General features: G+C 46.1%; 1 long non-coding RNA gene across 1 annotated transcript; it reads right to left on the bottom strand.

Annotated features, from left to right (window-relative positions):
* Positions 1-3693: 3693 nt before the first annotated feature.
* On the bottom strand, positions 3694-4155 carry LOC139834211 (uncharacterized). Its single transcript, XR_011749734.1, has 2 exons — positions 4069-4155; positions 3694-3977 (listed from the first exon to the last, which is right to left on the bottom strand). It is a non-coding gene; the product is annotated as an uncharacterized lncRNA (long non-coding RNA).
* Between the last annotated feature and the right edge of the window lie 1548 nt (positions 4156-5703).

The following is a 5703-nucleotide window of genomic DNA, read 5'->3' as shown; positions in this document are numbered from 1 at the left end:
CTTGGTCTTCTCCACCGCAGTTAGGAGATCTCGCCGCTCGGGAGTCGACACCACCGCCGGGGAACATGCCACTTGGGGTGGTGTCAACTGTGAGCCCCGAGCTGAGATCGGAGAAGAACTTCCGCAAGAGCTCTGGCGCGCAGCAGCGTCGTCCAGGCGAAACGGAAGAAGAAGAACTCATGGTGAGCTCAGCACCAGAGTTGCAGGTGGCGTGAGAAGCCACAAATAGCGACGGCGCCAGGCGCTAGACGGCGAGTCGGCAGCTTCTCCTTCCTCGCCACCAAGGCAGGCCAGGGAGAAACCGAGCCGATGGCCAGCCACCGTCAGTCGGATCCAGTACAGGTAAGACCTCCTAGATGGTGCAGAAGACATGGCGCCGGCTTGTGTGGGCTCCTCCTCGCCTCCACGGCCGGCCAGGAGCTTGTCGACGACGCTTGTCACCAATGGGCGTACACTTTCCCCCTCACCGCCGAGGCCGGCCAGGAAAGGACTTCGCCCGCTGCTTCCGCACTTCTTCAGGTGGTGCTCCGCCTCTTCATTATTGAAGGAGGCGCCAACCCTTTCCTTCTCTCTCCCCTCCGACCACCGGAGGAGAAGAAGAAGGAGGTAGGACCCTAGATCGGCCAAGATCCAGGCGGCCAGATCTCGACCTTCGCCTCCACTACTGGGCATAGAGCCCCCTACCGGCAAACAACCGCTAACCCTAGCTAAGCTCACTACCCCGGCGCCTCTCCTCCACCCATCTCCACCGGCGGCGCCGACGAGATGAGCTTCGGATCGGCCCGGCACCGACGAGGTGACTCTCAGGTACTGTAGACGAGTGAGAGGGGGAAGGGGGGGGGGGGGGGGATGAGCTCGCAAACTGAGCGATTTGGTGTAGCATGAATCTCAATGCAGAAAACAATATGAATCCGATGGACAAAACGTGCATGTGGGAGGTCCCCTGCACGCTAGAATCACATTTCTGTTGTTACAATAGGCAATTGATGTTGCTAAATCTATGGCAATGGTACATACATGTATCCTAGTGCAAGGGTTGACATCACGGGGAAAAAATCTTCTATAGCTTCTATGGCTTGACATCATGTGAACGTTCTATTGAGGGTGAGAGGAGGGTAGATTTTCAGATTATTGCGAATTCATATGTATCTCATACGGTACTATTCAACAAGTCACAACACCCTATATATGGTTGGAAACATGATTTTAAAACCTAGCCGGATCTTGTTGAGATATAGAGTTTAATTATAGGGAGAAAACTAAAAAGGAAAGTACTCATGGCAAATAAATTTCAATATAACAACGCATGTGTTTCATGGCTTTTAAATGTCGAGCCACGCGTCTGAAGGCTGTAGTTGTGGTTACCCAAGCGTGCTCCTTACGCATGTGTGATGCCCGACACCTCTGAATCACCCGCCGATGACAACAACAGCACGGGGCCATGACGTGTACGGCCGCGTGCACTGGGGCTAGGGACGTACCGACTACTACAAAGCTATATATGGCGTCACCCCATCACGCACGGGGCGCCTCCTATAAATAACCATGCCCTTATCGTAGAGGAGGGCAACGAAACACATCATATCACAAGACGAACCAGTCCCTTGCGTCCATTCACATTTCTTTGTAATGCTTGGTCTTCTCCTCGAGGCAAATACAGAGCGAGCCGGCTGACCGAAAACCGACACCCTTCTTTGTAATATTGAGCACATCACATGCTCGATCTATACACCATACCAAGATGTAGTTAAGGTTTTCACCGGCGATGACTCCCGAGGGCCTGAACGTGTATGCCTGTGGTAGTTAGCCCATCGAATTATATTCACATACTCTACCCACATACAAATTCATTCTTGGGAATCCAAACCCCTCCCACTTCGTTAATTTTATTTTCCGAAAGTGGACAACATGGCCTATGCATCAATAACACTTGGTTAGTGAATCAGCGACCCAATAGATTTAGTATCCAAATATACCTTACCTCGAAACTTTGGATTGGATTCAAACCAAACTCAAAACTACTAGTTAAATTCTGTCTTACTTGGATTATTTGAAATAAATTTTGATTATTGTCCGATACCAGCAACACCAGTGGGAAACAACGGATGCGCTTGTGGTCTAGTGATACTCCCTCTGGCTGGAATCACCTTGCAACATATAGGTTTGGTCAAAGCTAAACTTTCTAAACTTTGACTAAGCGTATAATAAGAGAAAATATCAAGATCTACAATATAAAATAAATGTTATTTGATTAATTATAAATTATATTTTTTGTATTATATATTTGGTGATATTATATATATATGTTGATATTTTTTTATCTTTATCATTGATCAAACTTTATGATGTTTGAATTTGACTAAACCTAGATTGTAGTTATTGACAAAGGAAGTAATAGTGTGGTTCCTTGCATTCTAGGACGAACCAAAAAAAAATGCAGAGAACAATTACGCAGAGCATGCACGACTCGCTTTTGGCAGCTCTTTTGAAGTCGGATTCAGACTCTGTGCCGCGAGTAATTGATCAGTGTGGCAGGGCTTTCTTTTTCTCTTTTCAGCCTTGTGTATCCTCAATGGGTAGTTAGACATTTAAAAAAATGTGGTTAGACATTTTGTTGGTGAAGAGACTGGATGTAATTGGTATTTTCGTGATATTAATGAAAAAATAAAGAACATCGGGTTTTGAGAGAAAAGAACTTGGGAAAAAGAAATACACAGAACATGCATGCATGATCGACCTTGTTTTGGCGGCTCTCTGAAGTCAGATTCAGACTGATTCCGCTGCTGCTCACAAACGGGACAAGGTTGTCCTAATTAATCCGCACGCTCGCTTTGGTATCCCCTACAGAAATGTTGGATCTTAGCGCTGTGTGATGACCAGTTCACGAATACATGCATCCATCAATCGCCATCACGTAAAACCTATGAGATGGATTGATCTGGCCAAGAACCAACAACGAATGGTTCTCTCGCTCCGATTCCTAGGATCATGCAACGACGGGACGAGCTAGCTTGGCCGGGATCGACTGGTCGAGCGCGATTAGAGCAGACATTTGCATGGTTACGTGTGCACGCGTACGTGCGTGCGTGGTGCTTATGCCAAAGGGATTATTGCTATACTACGTATTTTGGAGGATTGGGAAGAGGTCAATCCGCCAATGAACTCGGGTCGGGATTCCTGGGGCGGTCGGTTGTCGATGTCCCCTGGCAAAACAACAGTTGTAGCTTTGCGTCCAAGTTCCAATCGGTGTTGTTCTTAGGCCAGCCGATAAGTTTTTAATTATGCCTAATCATACTACTAATAAGCTCTACGCTAATTTTATAGATTATTAACTAGGTGTCTAGTTTAATCCACATATCACTAGTGGAAAACAGGCCTTTTGATCCGGGTGGTTAGGGCCTTTTGTCGCGGGCGGCCAGCCGCGACAAGCAAGGCGCGATAAAAGGGTGGCCTTTTATCCCGGGTCACTTACGACCCGCGACATAAGGTCCACCACGTGGCAGCCGCGGGGCGCGCAGGCACAAAGCCTTTTGTCGCGGCGGTATTACCACCCGCGACAAAAGGCCTCTACGTGGCGCGCGCACAACGCTTCGCTTTAGGGTTTGAGGGTGCAAGACCCCTCCCCCGCCACCGATCACTTTGTTATTTCATTTTTTCGTCCGAAAATAAAAGTTGCATATATTTGTACGCTACTAGAAGTTGTACACATTCATTCATTATATATATATAGATCGATCAAACAAAGATTGGAAGCAGAAGTCGATTCCCCTTACACATATTCGTAGGTTCCCTACATATATACATGGAGCTCACGATCGACAAACGGTACTAACGACCGTCTATTTGGAGGTAGAACAACTATCTGGACTAAACAAGCCTTTGTTGTTTATTACTTCTCTAACCAAAAGTCCCGCCAGTTCCTCCGCGATTCCTAGTGCGTGTTCCTTTGGTTGGAGTCTGTCCCGCATGAAGTCGACCTATATACGAAAATGAGATGAGTATGACTATATCAGTCTTGATAACGAAATATTGATGATAATAAATAAAGTTGTGAATGTTATTGCTTACGTCGAATTTATTTCTGTTCTGCTTCTCAGTGGTTAACATGCGAATGGACTCGCAAACGTAGTATCCACATAGATTCGTCCCTTGTGGCTGCGGGGGCACGGTGCGAGATTAAATGTTAGCTTCTTTGCAAAGGTAATCTCCTTATGAACATTCTTCAAAGCTTGCCAAGCCCTGCCATGCAAAAGAATGATTGAATGAGTGGATAATTAATTGATATCTCACGAAAGATAAAGCGCGGCGATGAAGGAAATTACACTTGGAGCAACTTACGCAAGTCCCGGAACCCGTCCAGGCCTCTACTCGATGGGTCTTTTACTTCAACTATTCCCTTATCGGGTTGAATGTCTAGTAGAATCCAGTGGAAGCTGCACATGTTATGCATATACGTCAGGGAATTACACTTAACATCGAGTAAGAAAAATTGAATGTGCATATATAAAAGATCATTAAGACTCTCACTCGTAGTTGTAAGGAAACAATATTGAATCACAGAAATATTGCTGCCCCAAAAACCTTAGTAGGTTTCCCCGTTTCTTCGCGTTTATGCTTCACCGTTTCAACATGTATTTTATACGGGTCAACAAACCCAACATTGATAATATTATTACTTTTGCACTCAACGATCTTGATCTGCAAAAGAGAACCCATAAGATATAATGAGTATATATATGCAATCAAAACGAACATGAAATGAATGAAAATGAACTTATATTTAGTTAAAAACTTACAAGAAATAGCAACTCATGAGAGATTTGTCGAGGGCTTCTAGATTGAATAATCGCGAGTTCATTCATCTCAATATGGATCTCCTCCTTTCGGTAGTAATATTCCCATGGTATACTCGCCACGATGTACATTTTTCTCCTTGCATGCATCAAGGTACCACCGATGCAAATTCCGCATATGTGTTGGTAGTTTATGCAGCTGCTCTCTGCTGACCAAGTCGGCCCCGTAGACAAATTTAGGAGCTATATCAGCGGTGGGTAGTGCAAAGATCTGCTGCAAGTAGCAATTCCTCCACGGAAACTTTACGGTGCAGCCGCTAGGCTAGCAGCTTCTTCCATATCGAAACCACCATGTTCCTGGTATACCTTGGGAACATTAAACACTTTGAGTGGTGGGATCGATTGTTTGGGCTGAGCACCGAGGAGGGGAACTTCCTTTCTCTTTTTGCCTTTTGTCGTTTGCTTGGCCTTGAGGGGTGCACTTGTTGAACTTGACCTTTTCTCATCTGCACTTCTAGCTGATGATTTGCTCGTGCCAGCAATGTCCTTCTCCTTAGCCTTTTCATCCTTCTTTTGGTCAATTACCTTCGCAAGAGTGCGTGTATAGTCATCCTTCTTCTCGTGTAACTCATACTGCGATGGTGTGTTCAGAAAACTAGTAGCATATTCTATTTGCTTCTCTGTGTATGGCTCTGGCGCTGGAGGTTTTGGCTTATGGAAATGATCATAGTTGTGTTTCGCAACAGCGGCCGCATTTTCCTCGACAGTAAGATCCCAAGGACGGGGGGGAGGAACCTTTGGTACTTTTGGGAGGGGCGACCTCTTGGGGACAGGACTCTTGAAACGCTTCCGGCTGGATGCATTCCGAGTCTTAGTGGGCGGAGGCGGCGGCGCTGGAGATGGAGATGGA

Source organism: Lolium perenne, chromosome 7, assembly GCF_019359855.2.
Source record: "Lolium perenne isolate Kyuss_39 chromosome 7, Kyuss_2.0, whole genome shotgun sequence".
Taxonomy (NCBI): domain Eukaryota; kingdom Viridiplantae; phylum Streptophyta; class Magnoliopsida; order Poales; family Poaceae; genus Lolium; species Lolium perenne.
The sequence above is the reverse complement of the archived record's forward strand: the minus strand, read 5'-3'. Positions and strand labels throughout refer to the sequence as shown.